The 23,816-nt window shown below is 44.7% G+C and overlaps 1 protein-coding gene across 1 annotated transcript in view; it reads right to left on the bottom strand.

The window, feature by feature from the left end:
• Positions 1 to 756, bottom strand: part of USP9X (ubiquitin specific peptidase 9 X-linked) — a 98,165-nt gene extending 97,409 nt beyond the window's left edge. Inside the window, 1 exon segment of the mRNA XM_050331434.1 lies at positions 476 to 756. The gene's annotated coding sequence lies outside the window, so the exon portion shown is untranslated.
• Positions 757 to 23,816: the final 23,060 nt, after the last annotated feature.

Genomic DNA, 23,816 nt, shown 5'->3' with positions numbered 1-23,816 from the left:
GAGACCGCCGGGAAAGCGCCTCGGCAGGGCCTGATTTCCAGGCGTCGCCCGGGCCTACGCGGCCCCAATCACTCCACCTCAGTAATGGCGTTCGGGGCGAAGGGAAGCGAGAACCCGGCGAGGCGATGCCGGTGCAGCGCTGCGGGGACGCGCCGGGCCTCCTCCCCGCCGGGAGGAGGGGGCACGGCCGGAGGGGCCCCGGCGGGCCGGGCAGAGCCCCCCGAGCGCTCTGGGCTCCCCCCCGCCGGCCTCGGGCGACGAGGAGCCGTCAGCCATTTTCCCTCGCCCTCCAAAACACGGCGGTGCGGGGCCGACACGCCGGGGCTGCGAGGGAAGCGCCGCCGCCGCCCCGCACCCCCGCGGGGCCCCGGCAGCCCCGTCCTGCCCCTCCCGCCGCGCCCCGGCCCGCGGAGCCCCGTCCCCGGGGAGCGCCAACACCGCCCGGCCCCGCCCGGGCACCGAGCTCCGCACTCACCCCCGCACCGCTTCCCCTCGTCCCGCGGCGGCTGCAGCGGCGGCCCGGAGCCCTCCTGGGCGCTGCCTCATGCCCGGCGGCCGGCGGGGCACGGGCTCATGCCAGGCCGCGGCTCTGAGGGGGCGGCTCCGCGCTGCCCCGGTTCCCCCTCTCCGGGTGCGCTGCGGCGCGAAGCGGGAAGGGGCGAATCGGCCGCCACTGCCCGCGCTCCGGGTGCCGGCCCTGGGCGCTCCGCTCGCTCTCTCCGGGGCGTTTTTCCTGCGTCACCAGCTGCTGCCCGGCGGCGACGGCGGCGGCCCTGCCTGTGCTCGGGCTGGGGCTGGGCCGGGGCCTGCGCGCTCTGCTCCGCCCCGTCCGGGCACCGGGCGCACGCGGGGGTGGGCGGGCGCGGGGCTCGGCCGGGCGGGGGCGGCGGTGCCGGGCGAGCGGGAGCTCCGCGCTGAGGGCTCGGCGGGGCGGGGAGGGAGCGGGCACGGAGGGAGGCACGGAGGGAGGAGGGAGGCGGCGGAGGCTCCTCGCGTTCGCGGCGGCGGCGCAGCCGCGTCTGGCGGGGGCCCCGTGGGCAAGATGGCGGCGCCGGCAGCGCCTCCCGCACCCGGCCCAGCGCGGCGGCGGCTCCGCCACCCGCGTGTGTCCGCCGGGGCTGCCGCTCGCGGCCGGAGCGCGCTCCGTGCGTGGCGGTGCGGGGCTGGGTGCGGGGCTGGGTGCGGGCGGGGGGACGGGGCTCTGTCTCTCTCCCTCACACACACGCACACAGGGGCAGCGCCGCGCGCGCCGGGCCCGTTTCGCGTCGGTTGGGCGCGCGCGCGCGCGCGCGCTCCCCATTGTGGGCCCCCGGCGGCGGGCGCGCGCGGGGGCCCGGATGGTGACGTCAGGGCGGTGACGGTGACGTCAGCGCGGCCGCCTCCAGCCTGTCCCGGCGGGATCCGGGGTGGGAGCGGGACGGGCAGCGGGAAGGAGGCTGCGGGACCCCGGGGCTGAGTCCGCCCCTCGCCTCCCGCGGGAGAGGCACCCCCGTTAGGGGACACCGGCGTGGCTTCTTTAAAAAGCGGAAGGGATCTTTTGTTCCTCTTTACGGGCTCCCCGGGGAAGCGGTCGCGGCACCGAGCCTGGCGGAGCTCCAGGAGCGTTTGGACAACGCTCTCGGGCACGTGGTGTGGCTCTTGGGGATGGCCCTGTGCGGGGCCAGGAGTTGCACTCGGTGGTGCTGCGGGTCCCTTCCAGCTCAGAAAATTCTGTGATGCTTTTTTTTCGTCTTCGACACTTTTTCGTTTTGCGTGTTCTTTTATGACTAGAGTAGGAGGTCTGTAGAACCCCAGCCTGTGTAGACTTTAAACCTGGATTTAAAACCTGGAGAAAAAATTGGAAAGGATGCCTTGCGGAAGGACAGATGTTCGGCGGATGTGGGGAGCTTGCCCTTGAACAGCACCTGAACTAAGAGCTTAATGTTTTGTTGGTCCATATTCCAAGCTCAAAGTGTCATTTTAAGAACATCATTCACGAATGTCAGAGCAGGAAGTGAAAGATGCAGCATCCAGCTGAAAACACAGGAATTTAGACTCCACGGGTTGGAATTTGCTCGAGAGGCTCAGGCTAACAGCCTTAACTCTCGTGCAAAATGTCTCTGTATTTGGGACCACTCAGTGGCAAAAGGCTAAAAAACCGGTCACTCTTTGCAGGAGTTTGAACAGCACTGGAACTGGGTGGATGTTCTTCGGTAAAAAGCTGGAGCTCAAAGCCAAGTGGTGATAAATTATGATATTTCCCAATTTAACAAAGTTAGAGTTAGTAATTTTTCTTGCTAATCATTAGCTGGTATTATTTGAGAAGGAAATCTGAAGTATGCTTCTGCATTAGCCACTCAGTAAAACAAAACAAGCGGTGCAGCTGCTTCATCGCTGTACAAATGCAACAGTTTGTTTACTGAAGGAGTAGCTTTGCATGCATTTTCTTCAACAATAAAAACAAGCCACAACCACGGGGAAAATCTGCAAGTGTGAGCCTGTTCATGTTTGGGTTAGAAATACGTGTAATCCTATAAAAAAACCCTTTTATCTCCGTGATTTTCATGCCTCTGAGCATGTTATTTTGGCCTCCTTTTTTGTCCCTTATCAATTACTTTGAGCTTTTCCTTGTATTTCCAATTTATCCAGTTTGTTCTTCAGGGAAGGCATTTAAAATTACTGCACCTAAAATGCATTTAGCTTTCCTTGCCTGGTGCAGTGTTCTCCCTCGAGCTCTTCACTGTTTTATGACTTACAGAGGCACAGACACCTCAAACTATTGGAGTTGTCTATATTTTGACACCAACCCTTAAAAATATACTGCTGTGTTTGTTGATGGTCATTTCTTTTTACTGTTAAGTGGACCCCTCTTTTAATGACAGGCCAAATACTGTGCTCCTTGTAACTACTGTGGCTTTTTTGGCAGAGCCAAAGAGTGACACATCAGTGGATTTTTATAATGTGGGCAATTGTCCACCAAGAAATTGACTGTCAGTTCACATAAAAGTCAACAAAAAAAAAAGATAGGAACAATACTTGTGGAAACAATAGTGTTACAACTTGTAGCAAGTATTCCCTCTTGTGAAGAAGCATTCCTTCAGCCAAGAGAAAGAGTGGAAGCTGTGATTATTTTAATTGAAACCTTAGGTTTGGAACAAACTGAAAACCAATTCCTCCTCGGCTTTCTGGCACCTTTGCTGGTATTTTTTTTCTGATTTTAGATTCTACTTTATATACAGTTTGCAAAAGCAAAAGAGATACAAGAGGAATTTTGCACTTGCATGGGAAAAGAAACTATTCATGTTTATATTTGACCTCCTTCCTGGTTTCAAAGTATATTCTGGAGTGCTTTGACAGCCCAGCAGTTGTTGGAGCAGTGCTAATCAAAGGTCACGATAGGCTGGAGCACACAGCTATTTATGGCACCAAATAAAAGCAGATATTGGGGCAGCAATGGCACTGTGTGGCTCCTGAACAGGCAAACTGCACACAGACTTGGGAATTCTTCCCATTCCCCTCTCTGTGCTCAGGCTCCTGCTCTTCTCTGGGGGCACTGCTGTGGCTCATCTTGTGTGACACTCCTTTGCCTTTGGAGAAGGTGTATACACACACACACCCCAGTACTGCAGATAAATGTTACTGGTTTGTCTTTGTTCAGCAATAGTGGAAACAAAAGGATATGAGTCAGAAAAATCGCTGATTAAAGACTATCCATGAGATGAAGACAGAAGTCAGTAGGCACTCACAAAACTCACTGATTGCTCCAAAGTAAGAGTCCACACAGAACTGTGACAGAATAATTTATTCCTTGGTAGTCATTCTGGCTGATTCTCTGCTGTGCACGACCATTGCTGTGATTAGAAATGCTTTTGGGACGCCTGGAGTTCAATGTGAAAGTGTGGGGAATGGAAGTGTTTTCCCTGCAGGCTTCCCGGCTCCGGCGCTGCAGCCAGCCCATCAAACAAAAAGTGAAACCAGTTGTGAACCAGCTGGTCATGTTGTTCATTGACTAACCCAAAACCAATGAAAAACAACGTTCTGATGAGGGAATTATTCAGAACTAAGAAGATCTCTGTGTTAAGGGGTGCGTTCATCCCCCACTTCTTAAACTGACACCGCCCTGCTCCATAGGTGGACAAAAGTAAACTTGTAACACTGATGATGCAGAGTAAAGCTCTAGGGCTTTGCAAAGGGGTAGAATAAAAGAGCAATAACGGATGTGAGAAAGCAGAATTTTACCACAGAGCCACGAAAGACAGGTTTTTTTCCTTCTGACTCAGCCCCTTGGATGCTGCGTTACACGCTGTCCGGCAACGCTCAGAAAACAACAGGTCATGTGGCAGATAGCAGAGTTCCTTCTAAAAACAAAATAAAAAACTGCTTGAAAATCAAACAAGGCGCTTGGACATTGAGATTTGTTCCAAAGGATCACGTCAAGGATCAATCTCACACCACTTTCAGTAGCCTTGGGCCCAATCCAGTAATTCACTTAAAACACATCAGTAGTGCTCTTGGTTTACTTAATTTTTCATTGACTTATTTAAGCCTGTGTGTGAGTGCCAGTAAGGGAAAGAGTACTTTGCACTTGCCCAAGTCTTTGGTTTATGCAGTATATATTTTGGATAGTATTTTGGCGATAATGGTATGCATGTAGAAGTCACTTTGTACAACACTGGATCGCAGGATGTCATCCCTTTCAGAAAAGATCTCCTGTTTTTCACCACTGTAATTTCTAATGTAAAGTGTAGCTGTATCACAGTAGTCCCAGAACACTGCATAGGTGATTAAGTGGTATTTTCATACTGGGAATAACGAGGCCCAAATACAAGACACAAGTGGTGGACAGGGTCTGGTGGTAAGGCATGATGGAAAGATGGTTCCAGAGGTGTTCCCCATGGGAAATGGTTTCCATCATGGTTCCCCAGGAACCAGCTTCTTCCCAGGGTCCAGGAGCATCAGGAGCTCCCCAGGGCATCCAAGCAGGCCCTGGCATCCAGACCCATCCCACCCCCCCCGGCCAGGAGCAGCTGGAGGCACTGAGGCAGCCCCAGCACCGGGATGGGCATCTCCGTACTTGGCTGGGCTGACATGGGGTTCTGGACAGGGCTGCTGGGGGACCTGGTAATGCCCTCAGGGCCCTGGTACTTCGGTATTTTACAGCTGACACAGCAGGTGACTGTTTTATCTGATGGGAAAATGCCAAGCAGCTGAGAACTTTGCCCTCTGTAGCCCTTAAATTGATAAGCAGAACCCAGTAAAGTTATTCCACTAACAAACAATTAAGACAGTCTAAAGGTGTTTATCATATAATTACTTTATCTGGACACTAAATGTTTAGGCTTTTCTATATGGTACAAAGCCAGAATCCAAATGCAATACATTAAAAAGTTTAGCTATTGTGTATCTGTTCCAAAACTCAGATGCAATCTTAGCCTTCCATACTATCCTGAATTTAATACCTTTAGGGGAGGGGGCATGTCACCCTGAGGTATCAGACAGTACTTACTGTACATATTAATTAGCCTTCCAAATTAGGTATAAAAAAACATTCCCAGGGGAATAATGTATAAAGGAGTTGCAAAAACTCTTCTGGATGGATGCTGTTTCACTTTTCTGTTACAAATAAAGTCCAAATATAGCCACTTCATTTTAGTTTCTCCTGAGGTAGCAACTTTAATTACCATTCTTCACATCAGTATAAGACTTCTCTTCATAGGAGTAACTTTCCACCTTTCAACTTTGGGTTTCTGATTCCATGAGATATTAACAGTGATGTTGGAGTGGGCATGATGTCTCTCTTGAAAGACTCATAGAAGCAGTTAAATCCAGTTTATGCTCTGTACTTACAGGTGCAAAAGAACGGTTGCTTAGATAGAAAACACAGAAATTTTATAAGAAACAGATTTTGTGGGGACCTGTGGTCTCTTACGTCAAAGAAAGGATGGTATCTGATTGGGAACAATTCTTGTGATATGAAAAATATGGCATGGCATTTTCCTGTTGTTCATTTAGTTGTTCACCTACAGGGTGAATGAACAACATGAACAGCAATTCTGAGCATGTCTATCAGTTGCACAGAGGATGTTGCAGAGACCATTTGTCCAAAAGTCTGTTTACAGGCCCAAAAGTGCATCTCGTCCATCTTTTGGAGAGGGAGAAATTCAAAATATTTTTGCTGTCTGGTTCATTGCTGGCTGAACTGTCCTCAGATGAACCATGTGGTGTCCATGTGAAACGCATCCGTCTTGTAGGATTTGGACAGAGTTCAACAAATGGAATTGACAACCATATGGTCCTCTTCATCCACGTGAACCTTGAAGAAGTTTGACTTCTTTCCAGCCTTAAGAGTAAAGTGAGGCAAGAAGGGAGCTGTTCTCAAAAACCTGTCAACGTTATTCCTAAATGTGCTAGAGGAGGATGTTGTCAAAAAACTGCAAGGTGTTCTGTAGATTTGTGAACTACTGCCATTTCCTTGGCTTTACTGAATGCCTCTCTGCACACAGAGTGTTTGTCACTGCACCAGTGTGGTCATAAAGGAGACTGTTGTTCACAGAATCGTGTCTCTTACATATTATATGATGGTCTTCTGCACTTACAGGGCATTTGTAAACATAAATTTTAGTAGCTATGTGCACAGCAGAACGGAAGCAGCTTGTTTTCCTAAGGCTGAGCATCTTAGACCTTTCAAACCCCAATCTCCCTCCAACCTTGAATTACATCCCTCATGTGCTAAAGTGCCTGGTTTATGTTAAATATGCTGGACTAGTCAGGAGCTTAATTAACTAATAACAAGCAGGAGGCATAATAACTGAATTGTACTTGCCCTTCCAACAGTGGGCACTTCTCTGGCATTTCTTCCTCCTCTTGCTAACAGTCTTCCTAAAAATTATAGGAATTAACGTTTCATTGAAAGCCCTTATCCCTTGTTCAGGGTTTATTGAAGTTGGCTGAAAGGCTCAAGGGGAACTGATAGGCAGAGGCAGAGCAAGACAACAGGATCATGTGAAACCAGTGTCATGAACAAACCATGAGAGGTTTCAAAACAGGGTAGTCTGATAAGAGAAAGGTTACTTCAGCAGGTGTGGAATGGGAAAAATAAAGAAGGTGTGATCAGAGAGAAAGAAACAATAGAAAAATGTTATTTAAGAGTAAACCACAGATTTTGAAATGAACATTGTTTGAACCAAAGCACAGATCCATTTCAGGTCTTGTATCAGTAGTTTTATCGGAGGTTTATAGAAATAGCTTCTCAGAAAGGCTTAAATCTAAAAATATGTACAGGATGGAAGTTTGCTGTTTTGTAAAACCAGTTTTCTTTTTCTTTCTTGTGACTGAAGATTTCCTTTTTTCAGTCTGAAGAGAGATTTCACAGTGCAGCATGCAGACTAGTAGGATTTTGGAACCTTTATCTATGTGTTTCTCATTCCACTCTCAACTATATTTTATTGCCAGTTACCTGCAAAATAATTCCTATCGCCAAAAACTTCTCTAAAAATCATTATTTCTCTTTTCACGATATGGTATGGTAAGCAGATGTCACTTTACATTATGTAAAGACTGAATTTTGATAACTGCTATTATATTGCTGCTCCATTCTCTCTCTGTGACAGGGCACCTCATGCCACGCTGTGTTTTATGCAGCCTTCCAGCCCCTCTGAGAGATTGCATTAAAATATGTTGGATAAATCTGAGGTAACTCATCGTAGGACTGTTGTAGCAGTAGAGTTATTTTAGCTGGGAGCTTTGCAGTAGTAATAATGTTTGAGCAACAGCACTGTCTTTGTAGCCAGAACGGTATAAGGCAAGGAGCAAGCCAGAACTTGTAAAGAGGGGTAATATCTTTTATTAGATCTGAAAACAGGCTTGTATGCATCAAAGCTTGTCTGTTTTTACTAGACGTATCAGTTGGTCTATTGAAACAATGTATAAGTAGGTCTTTTATCATCCAGAGGCAATCTGCTTTTCCTCAGCACACTGACTCTTTTCCTTTTTTTTTTTTTATCCCATTATTTTGGGAAGGTATATATAATTCAGGATCTAAATATGGAAATAACATCAATGGACAAAAGATAAATTTTATGCTGTAAACAGAGGTTTATTTCTGTGGTTTGACTTTTTTTTGAATATCAAGCAAACCAGTTTTTAGAAGTCCAATTGACTTGTCACTACTTCTATCCTTCGCACTGCTCTCAGTTACAAATTAAGACCAAATGGATAAATCTGATATCTACGAGTTACTTTTCTTTTTGAAGTCTTAACTACTAGAATTCTGTACTTCTTCTGCTTTTGCACTTATTACCAGTTACTTTCCTAAGTTAAATGAGCATCAAATTTCATATCACAATGTCCCTTTAATTATTTGTCTTTCCTTGTGTTTGTACTTTTACATGCAGTACTGCACATTTAGGCGTACTTCTATATTTTTAAATATTTAACAGAAAATCTTAACATCTTTAACAGAAATATAAAAAATCAAATATGAACAAACTAATGTATTTTAACTTCCCAGAGACAAGGTAATTATCCCTTTATTTTCTGAAATGACAGAAATAAATCTTAAATCATCCATGTTTTGTGCTTTTTTTTTTCTCTGAATAATGTGAACCAAAATGCCAGAAATTCTTAAGAATTTTCGTTTGTGACTGTACATCATTACAAATTACTGATTCCTTATCCTTCTCAGGTGGAGAGTCCAACTGAAGTCCACGGATTAATGCCATCAGTAGTATTCATTTCACCAAGTAATAGTAGGCTCTGAAGTTTTCCTTGAACCTTAATTCAAGGAATGTTGTGAGTATCAAAAACACATGGCTGAAAGACTGCGGCCAACTGCAGTTTAGCACAGATCCAGCCCCTGCTTAGTGGGCTAAATCCATCATCAGTCTGTCTCCATTTCAAAGGAGATTGAGGCTCCTAACATGTCAAATAACACTCGTTTCAGCTGGATGCCTCTCACTGGGTTGTAGCCATCTACAAATGGGGCACCCTGTGGCTCCCTGGTGCCCCTGAGCACCACTCACCCCATGCCACCATTGCCCTCCAGAGCTGCTTTCCCTTCTCCTTTTTCCTTTTCTGTAGAGAAAGTCTGAATGGCTACCTAACTTTCGGCCTGGCAGTAATGGGTGATACAAAATTTGGCTTCTCAGCAAGGTGGGTGTCTGCCCAGAAGTGGGTTTTGCAACTGCAGACAAGGTGAGCAGTGGCCCACTGACAGTGAGAGCCTGTGGTCAGAGCCAGCAGGAACACTGTGCTGGGTTTTGCGAGCGAGGGGGCTGCAGGGGTGGCTTCTGTGAGAAGCTGCCTGAAGCTTCCCCTGTGTCCTGTGAGCCAATGCCAGCTGGCTCAAAGGCAAACCAGCTGCTGGCCAAGGCCAAGTCCATCAGTGATAGCGGGAGCACCTCTGGGAAAACTTAGCTAAGGAAGGGAAAAAAACCTGCTATGCAACAGCAGGGGGAGAGAGGAGTGAGAACATGTGAGAGCAGGAGTCCTGCAGACACCAAGATCAGTGGTGCTCCAGGTGCCTGAGCTGAGGTTCCCTTGCAGTCCGTGGTGCAGACCATGTGAGGCAGCCGTGCCCCTGCAGCCCGTGGGGGTCCGTGGGGGAGCAGAGATCCAGCTGCAGCCTGTGGAGCACCCCGTGGCAGAGCAGGTGGATATCCAGAGGAGTTTGTGACCCCATGGGAAGCCCATGCTGGAGCAGGCTCCTGGAAGGACCTCTGGCCCCATGGAGAGAGGAGCCTGTGCTGTCGCAGGTTTGCTGGCAACACCTGTGACCCTGGGGGGGACCCACGCTGGAGTGGTCTGTCCCTGAAGGACTGAACCATGTGGGAGAGACTCACACTGGAGCATTTCAGGAAGAAATGCAGCCCATGGGAAGGACCTGCGTTGGAGCAGGGAAGATGTGAGGAGTCCTTCCCCTAAGGAGGAAGAAATGGCAGAGACAACATGTGATGAACTGACCATAGCCCTGATTCCCCATCTGCCTGTGTTGCTGATGGGTCGAGGTAGAGAAGATCAGGAGAGAAGTTCAGCCCAGGAAGAAGGGAGGGGTGGAGAGGAGGTATTTTTAAGATTTGGTTTTATTTTCTCCTTACCCTACTTTGATTTGATTGGTAATAAATTAATTTCCCCAAGTCGGGCCTGTTTTGCCCATGACAGCAACTGGTGAGTGATCTGTCCTTGTCCTCATCTCGACACATGAACCTTTTGGGTTATTTTCTCTCACCTGTCCAGCTGAGGAGGGAGTGACAGAGTGGACACCTGGCATCCAGCCAGGATCAACCCACCACAGTTTCCCCCAGTCAGCACACAGGGGGCACACGCACTGCCTGGGCCAGAGGAAGAGAAATGTGCTGCCAGGAGCATCTGAAGCGTCCAGAGAGCAGACATAATGAGTCCTGCATGCAGTGGGGTTGATGACAACCACTTATCTGTTCTACCAGACGTAGATGAGGTGCCACAGCAGCCAATGAGAGAGAAAGATGGGGTGAGAGAAGAGATGTGATAGTGGGAGTCTGACCAGAAGCAATTCTTTCTAGAGAACAATTTCTTTGACTTATCCTAAACAATGGGATACACTGTCCAAATATTACCTATGTGGTACTTGAGAACACTTGTTCTGATAGCAAACAGCTGTTTGATTCAACCACAGTTATGCCTTTTGCTTTCATGGACATTTGTGGGATTCCAGTTTTGGTCAACTCTTCTTCTGGCTGAATATCTGCCCTACACATGAAAATACTCACTGTTTGATTTCGATCAAGCATTATTGTTCATTTCCCTCCTTGAAAAACTTAATTCATTGTATCAGGGAGTAGAAATTACAAGATTACCATTGTTTCATGTGTGGATTGAAAATTTTGGGTCCAAATTTTTCTTGGGAACCCCACATAAATTTATTCTTCAAAGAATTGTTTTAAAATTGTGAGGTGGACTCAGTGAGTGTGGGCCTTATGACACTGCACACATTTTTCGAGTGTAGAATGTCAGAGTTGCCTTAAGAGTGCTGAATTTAGATGCTGATGGTGCTTGCAAGAACAGATAAATTGCAGATTGGCTCAGTCTCATACATGTGAAGAATTCATGAAGATCATACTTTTCAATTTGTACATGTGGCTGATCCTTTATTTTTCACTTAATGGTGAGCAAAAGTCATCCTTCACAGTTATGTACATGCCCTCAATGGTAACATTTAGTATTAAGTATTTAATGTTATATCAGTATAACTTACTTTCTGGGATAAGTAACTGGTTAATTCAAAACCCTCCAGAAAAAAGTTTTCTCAAACTCTGTTTGTTTTCTGGAAGGACTACTGCTCCCTAACTATGTAATCTCATAGTTAAAGATGAAAAAGGAGGATCAGAAATTGAACATTACTATTGTAACTCTACTGAACTTAATTTGGAGCACATTTACAGACTCCCTATCACCTTCACATTATACAGAGAAACATGAAGAAATGTGTTGTTGCCTTCCTCATCTTCCTTTCCTGTGTTCATGAAAGGCCATCTAAATTTCTGATTGATAATATTGACTCTCATATTGGCTGGATCCCACAAATAAAAAGTAAGAAAAAGTTGTTGATTTTCAGTGAATATTACTGGAAATCTCTCCAATCTGATGCAGCAGAACACAACATGCTGAATTTTGAACATTCTGGAAAGCTCTGTTATTCTTGCTAAATACCTGATTTCTTTACCTGATTAAAGAAAAATACAAGCTAAAAGTTGTAGCTTATATAAAAGCTGAAGCTTAACAAACTTACAATTACATTGTTTCCCACATAGCTTACAATTACATTGTTTCCCACACCAGCACATTTTCCTCTCTTCTGGCACGTATCTCTGAAGGAAGTTTCTCCCACTAAAACCTGCTGTAGAGTAAAGGGGAAAAAATTACTTACCATTGAGGACATTACTCAGCTTCTATGAATGCAAAATTTTAAGGCCAAGTGTCTTGTAAAAGAGAAAAAAAAAGAGTGTTATCCTTGCCTAAGTAAACATTGCACATTCACTTAGGAAACTACTGCATATTAGTGGGGAAATTATTATTTAAAACAAATAACAAACAAAAGTGAATAATCAGCCTTGCAGCTTGTCACAAAGAACTCATTGCTTGATCAGCTCACCCAAGATGTGGAAAATTTCAAAGGCAGTAAGAAACTTTTCCTCCCAGATTCTCACTGCACTAATTAGCTTTGACTTGCTATTCCTTCCATGTGTGCAGAGAATTTTGACTTCATGTATATCCCTAACACTTCAAGATGAAATTATCTATAAATTCTCTTCTTTTGTACAGCAGAAATGGGTTATGTGTTTAACACAGGCAAATTATAATTAAAAAATCTATCCCACGGTGATCAAAATATGAGCTGTCAGTGTCAGTGTTGTTAGAAGTATTAAGTAAATATGTAAAAGTGTATAATATGATGGTACAACTACACAGGAATAAAGGTAAAAAGAAAATACACAGCCCTGAGTTCCCCCCACCTGTCATACACGTGTATGTAGTGTATTGTTAAATGGTGCACATACTGTGCGTGCTTAATCATGAACTAAGAAATAACTATGAACTATAGTATGGCTTTTCTAGGACCTTAACAAGGCATAGATATATTGATTATGGAACATCAGTTAAAGACAGTGGGTTATTTCATTGCAGCTATCAGCCTTGTAGGAAGAGGAAATTTTTTAACATGCCAGCTGTCATAGTTGTAGAATTCAGGAAAGATTTCAGACATACAAAGGCATTCTTCTGAAATAAATGCAACAGATTTCAGAGATGTGGGGACTGGATGATCTTTAAAGGTCCCTTCCAACCCACACTATTCCAAGGTTCTATGAGTCTGTAAGATGAAGATGAATTTAGGATTATTGCTCAGAGTTTAGCTGGGTACTTACCAGGTGCTTAAGGCTACAGGTGATGGGCACATGTGAGATGTTGGGCTCCTCACTGCAGGAGAGAGCAGAATGCATAAGAGACAGAGAAATTTCAGGCTTGCTGACTCCTGGGGGGTAAAAGGAGAGACTCGTACTTTATAACCTGCACAGCGCGGAGAGGTTGGCGGCAGAGAAGAGAGTTTATAAAATGTCAAAAATACATCTTTGTTAAGCCTCTTATTTCTGGGATCGTGCAGAGTTATAAATGAGCCCACAGTTCCCAGGCTCATCTTCAGGAGGTTTCTCCTGAGGGTCCAGACTGAAGGATAAGGATGAAATGACTCTTCTGCAAGAAACATTCACCGACCGGCAAGGAGGTGTTTTTTCCCCTGCAGGTATTTTGTGTGAATTCTTCCTGGGGTACAGTGATTATTTACTTTGCTTGCTATCATGCACTGGATGAATTGTATCATATTCTTGAACACTCAGATTATTCTTCCATATTCTGCTGTTGTATTTTCTCTGCAGTTGTGGTGGGCAGGAGTTGCTGAGTTGCACGTTGTTTGTCCAAGTGCAGTCTAGATGAGATCGGTGTGCTTCGGACCCCGAGGAGTTTGCTTCCAATCACTTGTTTGGTGGGACTGGAGAATGGTTTGAAGGCTGGGATGGACAGCCCTGTCCATCTCTCCAAGCAGAATCTGCTGCTTTGTGGAATGTAGGAACTTTTTTCTGCATAGATTACAGGGCAGAATAGCATGCAACAGTCAGGAGTGTATCACCAACTGGAACTCCACACAGCGATTGAGTGTCTCTTGAAAATTAAACTTACTGCATCAAAGAGCTATTTCTGCATAAGGGTGAAAGAAAAACAAAAGGTTTGCTTAAAAAAACCTAAATTCAGCTTCATTCCTGCTGTATTTTTGTCAGTAATAAGACTTATGGGAATGGTATGTAACACGAAAAAAGTGCACAGTGATAATAAGAAATGAGATAATACAGGAGAAAACCTTATAGTAAGTAACAAGTGCAATGGGTAAATATTGCTAGTGCAACCAGCAAGAAGGTTTGTTTTGTTTTTATTATCCTGGAGAGTTCATTCCAAAATCATAAAAGGAAATGCATCTGGTTTTGCCTTGTTGTTAGTGAAAGCATTAATAAAGCATAATTTGATGGACTTGCACATCACAAAATTACCTCACTTAAAATCCAAAAACTCAAAATGTTGGGTACTGGAAGGGAACCAAAGAACAAACAAGAAAACAAGAAAGAAGTACTGAGTTCTAAAATTCCCTTGACTCTCACTAACACAGGAAAAGCTAAAAGAAAGAAAAGCATGGGTTATTTTATTTTCATTATTAGGTTTTCCATTAAGGTGTTATTTTGTTTTGTGAGTAGGGGCGCTTCAAGGCACTTTGGAGGTGGGGGTTGTATCTTTCTTTAGGACATCAGGGTGATAAAGTTCATTTCTTTTTTGACTTAAATTTATTTGACTTTTCTAAGGAACTCATACATGAAATCTCTCTGTTAGTCCCCGGCTCCCTTGGATGTGTTTAAAGCCCACATCCCAAAGGGGTCAGGAAGATACCTTGTTCCTGCAGATATGAATGATTGGGTAGGAGTGACCAGCTGGGAGGGGGGAGCAGGATGTCCCTCATGCCAGGCAGGAGGCACCACCAGGCCCAGCAGGCAATCCCTGGGGAGTCCCTTCAGGAGAGGATGTACAGACCAGAGGACTACCTGCCTGAGGTTATCTCAGTGAGAGAGAAAGACACAAACACAAAGGAAATCAAATTAATTTAACTCCCCCAGTCATTGTTCAAATTTCACACGAAACAACACGAAAACAACAGCTCATTGCCTCCACATGCAGGAGCAGGGATAGCAATCTCTGAGAATCCTGATTTGAAACTGGATGTACATTCAAAAAATCCAAGAAGTTGTCTTTACAGATGGGATCCGGCATGGAAAGGGAAACCGTATTATGTTATGAAAATATAAACGTGTTTAATATTTTATGCCACGTTAGGAGTGCCTTCCAGCTTAAATAAAAATTTAAATGGCCCTTAACAAATGTACAGCAAGCAGATTGTGAAATCAAACTCAGACAATTATTAAAATTTAAAAAAAGAAATCGTACTCTGGATTATTTGCCTCTAGGAAGGCTGTTTTATACATGCAGCTGTTTCTCAACCTTAAATGCCAGCTTAAAATGTAACGTTGGGAAAAGCAGGAAAATAAAGGAAAAAATTACTAAAAAAAAGAAAGGGTTAATTTATTTCTTCTGTGTTGACAAGGAGGATACCATATCAAAAGCGCTGTCTAAGACTTAAAAAATTAAGTTTCCGAGAGTCTAACTGCTAAGATCATTCAGTCCCCAAAGCCCGTGGGAAGATTATTCAGCCGTGAGCAGACTGTGTCACTGGTACAGCCCGACTTCCATATCTTATCTGTGAAGAGCTGGCTCGACTCCTGAATATTTGCAGAAACTGGAATGTGGTACAGAGATGCCAGAGTGACTCTGGGTCTGCAGCAGCACTGCCACGGGGTTTTCCTGTCCGTGGTGTCTGTCAGGCTCAGGCTGTCCCAGGTAGTGGAAAGCTGATGGCTTAGGGAATGTCTCACGTGGAATATGCTGGTGATATTTCTCCTCTTTTTCACATAACCTCGAAACCCCCATTGTTAAATGGCTCATGGTGAATGCTTCCCAATCTGTCAATCTAACGTGATTTAAAGGAATGATAAATACAGCTGATTTATAAGATGATAAATACAGCGTGGCTTTACAGGCATTCGCTTATGGAAGTGAACTTTGCCCAGTGCACAAAAATTAGGGTGGATAATTTCAGGCTTACGTTTCATGCATCCCAATTCTTAGAACTGATGTCTTTTAAAATAAAATATTGAAATGCTGTGATTCTACAGGCATGTCCTATTCAGTGATTCTATTGGATCATTGCAGTCAAGATCAATTTAGGCAAATAAGTCTCCTGAGACAGAATTAGGCACTGGGAAACAAACTCCAGCCTACAAAACCAAAATCAGGGGTATTTAAAAGTATAATAGTGCTCGTAGTAAGGCTTTAGAATGGTGGGTTTCTGATGCTTTATTGAATATTTTTATTCTGAGAGGAGGCTGGATACTTCGGAAACTCTTGTAGACAGCACTGCAGTGATGTCTGAGGTAGGTTGTTGGCTCTTCAGGAGTTCAACTGCTCTGATCTGTCATGGTCTACAGATGTGACTTCTGGGGTACAGTGTTGAGGAAAAGGCTTTTGGGTTCTGCATCAGGATCATGCTGCCTATCACATTTACCAGCCACATCCAGAACTCCCCAACAACAAAACTGGGAAAAGATTATTATAAACTTGTTCTAGAGGGGTTACTTTTCATCCACTGACACATAAAACAAGCAAATATTTTAAATTTCATAGGTGAGCACTTAAACACATTATTAGGCTTTGTTGAATAATTTTAGTAAGGATGTTTTTATACTTTCTGTTATGAACAATATAATTTTTTTTTTTGCTTATGAAAAAAGGCTTTTCTTCATGAACACCGGTCCTTAGCATATGTTAGAAATGGGGTGACAAGTTAGAACAAGAACCAACCAATTCTCAATTTCTGTATGTAGCGAAATAATTCCTAATCAGCATCTTTGCTTTTAGCCTACTTTTGGCTGCCTGCAAAGAACTTTGCTTGTCAAGAATTGTAGGTACCTACTCTTCAAGTGGAAAGAATAGCTGGCCTCCAACCTCCCACAGGGAGAGCTGAGAATTAAACAGATCTTTCAGAGAACCTAAGAATGGCTTTAGCCCCTTCAGCAGCTGAATAAGGTTTTATAATAGAAGTGCAGGCGCACGTGCTGCAACTCCCAGTAAAAAGCTGTCATGATACCACTGTATTTGCAGTCTAAAACTCAGCTTTCCCAGGCACCCTCCTGCACTTTATAAGTGCTTCTGATGTGCAAATAATTTCCGGCATAGCTCTCGATAACTCTTGACGAATATTTGAAAATTGTGACCTCCCGTTGCGAACGTGAATTAAAAGGGTGCGCTGGGAGCTTTATTTTCAGGACACAGTGTACAGCAGCAGGGGCAGGGGCTGTCTCAAATGAGCTACAGAGTTGTTAGCAGTGAACATTACACGACGTAGGCAGGTTTGAACCTGGCTGCCTTGACTCAGTCGAGTTCCTTGTGTGTGCGGGTTCTGCTGGTGATGGGGACCTTTGTTAAGGCACACAGGTAACAGCTGCTGCCAGTGCCAAATTCCTCAGCATGAAGGGTAACAGCTTCTGAGCTTTTTTGTTGCCCAGGGGAAATAACTGCTACTTGGGACACATGGGTTTGTACTTCCAAGGCAGTGTCAGCCACTGTGAATCGTGGAGTTGTAAATCAGTGTTTCCCACCTGGAGTGCTGTGAAAGCCACTACCCCAGCACCACTCATCTTTCAAGGAGATCTCATCACACAGTTCTTCCTGCACATTTCCCCCCTCTTCTCTTTGCACTTGCCCTTTTCTTCTCTGTCCTTCAACGACACAATTGCATCTCCCATACCATTCATCATAATTTTATATCCCTTTCTCCTCCCTGCCCTTTCCCTTGTGCCCTTCTGCCTCCACAATGTGTGATTCACTGGGGGATCCCTTTTTCTCTTTGGTTTCCCTTTTTTCTCTCCAGCTGCCCTGGACCTTTAGTTTCTCATGTCCTTCTGGCCCCCTTTTGCCAAGGGAGGGACCGTGCTGAAAAGATCTGCCTCTTTGAAAGGACAAGGGATAGTTGCTGTTCCCTCTCCTGCCTTAGAGCCTGCTCTCAGAATGCTGTTTTCTTAGGACCGAGGCATTTCAAACACACATACTGTATGATGTCAGGAGTACGTCTCACCCCATTACCTTGCTCATACCTTGTCTTCTGTCCTAGCAGTTTAAAGTGGGCAAAATTTCCATTTATCTGCATTGTGCCTTCCCTTATGTTTCCTGCCTGGTCTAGCTGCAGTTTCTGCTTGGGCATTTGCAGCCAGAAGTTGAGGGAGCATAACCCAGATTCCTGCTGTCCACCCCAGGGAGAAGAGAGGTGACGCTGTGACCAGAGTGACTGCACAGAGGATTCAGTCAATTCCCATCCTCACACCATCCCACTACTCCTCTGTTCCAGGAACTCCCCAGCTGTCTCTGTGTTTACTTCTACCTTCCCTGTGGCATCTTCTTGTAGGCTCTGTTCCTCTTTTGTATGCTGGAGAGCGTGTTACCTGCAGCCCTCTTCTCTTCTCTTCTCTTGGACTGGGCATGTCGAGGCAATGAAAGACAGTGCATTCATTGCTTCCCCTCTTTCATGCCATCCTTAACAACACCAACAACAAATTCCTTTCCATCTCAGCCTCCCTCCTCTGTGTAGTTTTCAGCTGATTTTTTAGTAGGCCTGTGCTTGTCATTTGTGAGATTGGCTGCACAAAAACTGTAGGTGTAAATTAAATTTTAAAAAAAAAATCTGTAAACATTACTGCACTCAGCACCATGATTTTTATAAAATGTAAAGTAAAGCTGTCTGCCCATATGACAGGTTTTGGGTGGTGCCTGGCAAGGCTTTAATTTCAAGGTGAGGTTCCTAGGTCCTTTTCCAGGTGAGACACCAAAGACAAATACCCATGAACTTTCAGAAGGGAAAAGAAGAGTCATCTCAGACTGGTGTGATGTCCTACTGTAACACTCCAACAAGATTTTTCAGAGCCAGATGAAAGCATGACAAATTGGTGAGAGGAAGGGTCAGCCCACTGCAGGGAAAAAAAACAACTCACAATATTTGCCCTCCTGGCTACGTTCATGGACTGACTGACATTCCTGCTGCATGACAAACAGGCTTGTCTTCCAAGCTGGAAGGAGAAACAGCAAGAATGTGGGAGAATCAAGACAGAGCCAAGAGCATGATGGCAGGATTTAAGAAATAAGCCCCTCCTTTATGGAGGAATCTGGGCTACTGATAGATGTCCACAAGGAAAGGGGTGGTGAGGGAAACAAAACCAGGAAACATGTCAGGAGTGATGAGAGGAGGCAGGACATGGGATGCAGGCTCTGTAAGAAAACTTGCTTGTCTATTAAGGTTTATGTGACCTTTTACAAGCCTTCAACACAGACATTGCTGAATCCTCACTGACCAAGTCTCCACTCTCTCAGTTTTGTCCTGTTTTTATCTTTTCTGGGCTGTCTGAGATGCTTTGGTGTTGCAGAAGGAAAGCAGCCCAGTTTATGGCTTCCACCTTGCAGTATTGCTGCTGGACATGCTTAATCTTCTACCAGTGCTGAAGTTTGTCCCATCAATAGCCAGAGGTGCCATTTCTGGCACAATAATGGTGAACAACTGTGGTGGTGTGACAAAAAAAAATGAGCTTCCTGGAGTCTTCCTTCCATGCACTCTTGAGAATCTCTGCCTGGCCTGACCAACTCCCTGCATGTGCTTGAGAGAGCACAGGTGAGTTCTGGGGTTAAAGACCACATGTGGTAAAATAAAGCACCCCAGTTCCCAAGAAGCAGAGATTGAGGAGGGGTGTCCAGCACAGGTTGTGCTGGAGAAGGTTCAGCTGCATTTGAGCCTGTTCCACTTCCACAGTATGTAGTGGGTAAGTGGGAAGGCAGGTTATAGTGGGTATGCAGTCACCATTAAAGCAAGACTTGCAAGTTCAGCTTGTGTTCATCTTTAAACAAGGGAGGGCAGCAGCTTTTTTGACAGCTGGGATCAACTGTCTCACACATCTCTTTCTCACCTCTCCTCCCACTCCCATGTCCTGAGAAAGACACAGCTGTGCCTGTCTGGAGGAAGCTGGGAAGAAAAGAGGTTGATCATTGGGCTTTCTAGATTCCCTATTGTCAGACCCTCAAGAATCTGCCTTGACAGTCCCTCCTGAGCAGCCTTTCTCCAAGAGGCCATGGGAAAGCTTTGGGTATGAAGGACAAACAGCTGTGGGCGTGCATGGAAACATGCCAGGCTACGCCATCTGAGCTAAAGGATCCTTCAGGATGCTTGGGAGTTTGGTAATATCAGAATCATGGTTGTCCTTGACAATGCAAGCCTGGAAAAGTGTCATCAGTTTTGTGCATGTCCTTCCTGAGAGGCTCAGTTTGTTGTGGCAAGGCCAGTGTGTGATGTTCCTTGTGGCTCTGAACGAGTCCATCATGCACATGCAAATGGTTTATCATGAAGAGGACTTCTGCTTTTAATCTGATGTAAATTCTGGAAAATGCTTACCCAAGTAACAGGCAACTGAAAATAGAGTTGTGATGGACAGTTTCAGGCAATCACAATATAAAGGTTTATACCACGGGGCATATATCTAGAAATACATTGATTTACATTGTAAGTGAAAGGTATCAAGGCATGTAAACATGCAAGCAGCTCTTGAGATCTGCAGCAAGATGGACCAGTGGAACAACAGAAGGTTTTCTTAAACTTGCTGGCAATTGGCCCTAAAGTAAAAAGCTACAATCCGTAGATTTGACCAGTTTGCAGACCACGATAGAAAAATAACCAAAACTTTGCATGGCCACGTGCTCGATTTCCTTGTTTACCGCAAGGCTCTATCTCGGACAGCCACATTTCAGCCCTATATTTAGGCAACAATCGTGGAGAGGAACCACAACGTGCAGAGCTCCTGTGAGCTGAGCGTTTCCCAGGGAGACCTCGGGGAGCAGCTGATGGCTTGTTTGCTCTTCCAAAGGGAGGAGCTCTGAGCCCCCTCTTTCCTGCCACGTCCTCCTGAGAGAGGCAAAGGAGGGCGTTTCTTCTTCACACACCTTGGGGTGTGCCAGGGGCACCCTCACGGGTGGATAGGGCTGCCAGCACTGGTTCTGTGCCACACCAGCCCCATAAACGAGCTGCCCAGAGCTGCTGGATGAAGCTGAAACTGCATGTCGCAAAATAAGCCCGAAGTTTAATCATTCTTGAGGTAATGCACATAAAAGAAGGAAATGAAACTCCTCTCTAGAGGAGTGATGTATTTGCTTATTGTCTGAGGAACTAAACACTGTGAAAAAGGAAAGCAGGGTCTGTAAACTGGTGGTGTGTATTCAGACGTTAAAACTTGCCTCTTACTGACCGTGGATGTAGTGATAGAAACCACCCCTTGGTGCAAGACTGAATTTAAAATGAAGGAGTTGTTATGATCATACTATAAAATTCAGTCATACTGAAAGTGAAAGCAAAACCCATAAAGGATTACATGAATCCTTCAAGTGACATTAACCTCATGAAAAATCTGCTTCACCTCATCTACAAGCGTTTCAGGGGCAGGAGGATTTAGTGCTGAGGAAGCACACAGTTATTTAAACTTCCCCTTCAGCAGCTGTTGATGGCTTTGAAATATCCCCATGTCCCCTCAGGAGCTCACCTGGATGAAGGTGGTGATTTTAGTTTTGGTCCTCAGGGGATGTCCACTCTCAGCACTCCGTTGAGAGAGGTAATCTGACTGCTGGGACTTTTATATGGCATAATTAACACAAATCAATCAATTTAGCAAATGCTGCTTTTCCCTTTTCCCCTAAATGTGTTCATGGATCCTATGAAGCACGTAGAGAAATCAGACCAAACAGCTGTTGCTCTCATAATTTCCCATTTTCAGTCACACTTGACAAAACTCTGGGGGTTTTTTGTCTTCTCTTGAAAATACTAATGTCTGCTCAAATTTACTAAGTAAATAAAACATTGGGTGGTGTTCCTGTGTACATTTAGGAGCGTAAAAAGTGGCAAAGTAGGTTGGTTTGAGCTGCTCTGGACTAAGGGCAACCATTCCCATGTCACCCTCCTCTGCATCAGCCAAAGGGCCTCTCTCTAAAGGCAACACATATTCTACCATCTACATTTGCACAAGTGACTCTCTCACCTTTTAGCTTTTATTCCGTTTGACTCCTTCAAAGACAGACAAAAGATGATGATGATTATTGGCTAATAAGATTATATTATAATTTTAACCTGTTAAATATAACAGGTACTAATTCTATATGACATAACTGTTACAATTATAAAGTATAATTTAGTGTAATTATTATCAATATCTGAAAATGAAGCAGGAAGAATTTCTAGTATGCTCACCAGCAGAAGACATTTCAATGCCAAGCCTTTATAATAGAGATAAACTTCATTTAGATATGTTCATGTATGCTTCAGACAAAAGGCAATTTGTTGGTTTTTCTCTTCAAAATAACACATTTCTGTTTGCACCTCTTAGCTGTACAGAGTAAATGTAATGTCCATGAAACCTCAGGAATTATATAACAGTCGAAATTCAATTACTACAGATTTGCATTTGTTGAATTCTTCTTTGCATTGAGGTTAATCCTTTAATGTGAATTCCTGGTCATCCTGAACTCATTGACAGCTTTTTAGTGGCTTCAATGGGGCTCGGACACCAAAGCAGACACATCCCAGAGAGACGAAGAAAAAACACCTCACAGTAAAAGAAAACAACTACTTTGTTACAGGAAAAATGTTATCTATTACAATTATACTTAGTATGCTGTACATAGAGGCAATTTCTGCAAAAACATGGGCAGCTTCTACCTAATTTTATACCTATTTGGGTATAACAATGTCTTATAACTAGTATAGACCCACAGACATATTTTCCCTTTCTTGGTGGTGCTGTAGATTAAAAGCACTCTGGTTTTGCACCTGACTAGCCAAAAGCATACACATTCTAATCTTGTCCAAGAAGAAGATTGTACCCATTTATCTCAATCTTTTCTAAATTGGAGTAGTTAAATTGATACGTGTATGTGTGTGAGGCTGAGGGTGTTGGTCTACACTTCTCTTTCAATTAATCTCTCTGGCAGTTGCAGCACATCCTGCCTCCCAGCCAGGCCCTGTGTGTGCTCGGGAGAAGTTCAAAGGCTGTAACTAGAAAAGGACTGGGCTGCAGACAAGGCCAAGCAGAACTGAAACTGAAGTCCCAATGTGTTTTGCTGATTGCTCAGCCCTCCTTTGCAGTGCGACACCTCACAGTGCCCCAGATTAGCAGGCTTGTCACCAGGGACTCTTTGAAGCCTGTTTGATAGTCCACATTTTCTAATGTTGTTGAAATACACTGCCCTTTCTAGAGTGCAGAAATAATTAACGTTTACCAAATTCTAGCAACAATTTGTCTTTACAGGACCTGAGCTTAAAAACCACCTTTAAACTTCTGCTGACAGTTATTCTCGCCTTTCCCTTTAGGATTCAGCTCAACCAACATTTAAGCAGACACATGCTGACACTCCCATCACTCTAAGTGGTTCTGCTCACCACCAGCATCTTGTCCCTGGGCTCCTGGTTTCTTCATGCTCCTGTAAATATTTTTGCAGTTCCTCAAGGAACTGATATAGCTGGGGGGGAAAAAAAAAAAAAAAAAAGCTTGTTTTCATCCATATCAATCTCCATGATTCTACTTTGCCCTGTGGATATAGAACCAATTTTGCAAGGAGAGGGGAAGAGGATGGTGGTTGGAGGCAAGGGAAGAGGAGGACAACACCTTTCAGTGGCTGTGCTGACTTGGAGCATTTGTCAAACAGTCTGCCCTTCAGTTCAAACTTTTGTTTCAAGTGATGCCTCCTCCTAAGGAATTCTTTGCTGATGTTTGTCATGTTGACTAAGTACATCTGGTGGCATCTCACCCTGGGAGCTGTGGATGTCTGGGGCTGACTCTCACTGCCTGGGATGCCATGTAGCACTCCTGGTCCCTGGAGTTCAATGCACAGTTAGCATCAGATATTCAGAGATAACAAATGGGCACAAAAACTTTGCCGTGGCCTGTCTGAAAGTCAGGAGTAAACCAAAAGCTTATTTGTGCTTACATGTGCCTGTAATTAAACCACCAGCACACTGAAGTCATCACCCAATTGAAAGTTCTCTGATTACAGCATGTAAAAATGTGCCTTCATTACAAACTCAGCAGGCCCAATTAATTTGCAATTATAAACATTAGTAAGTGCCATAAGAAAGT

Source organism: Myiozetetes cayanensis, unplaced genomic scaffold (assembly GCF_022539395.1).
Source record: "Myiozetetes cayanensis isolate MyiCay16 unplaced genomic scaffold, myiCay2020 scf5-8, whole genome shotgun sequence".
NCBI classification, from domain to species: Eukaryota; Metazoa; Chordata; class Aves; order Passeriformes; family Tyrannidae; genus Myiozetetes; species Myiozetetes cayanensis.
Note: the sequence above shows the minus strand (reverse complement) of the source record. Positions and strands in the feature narration are given on the sequence as shown.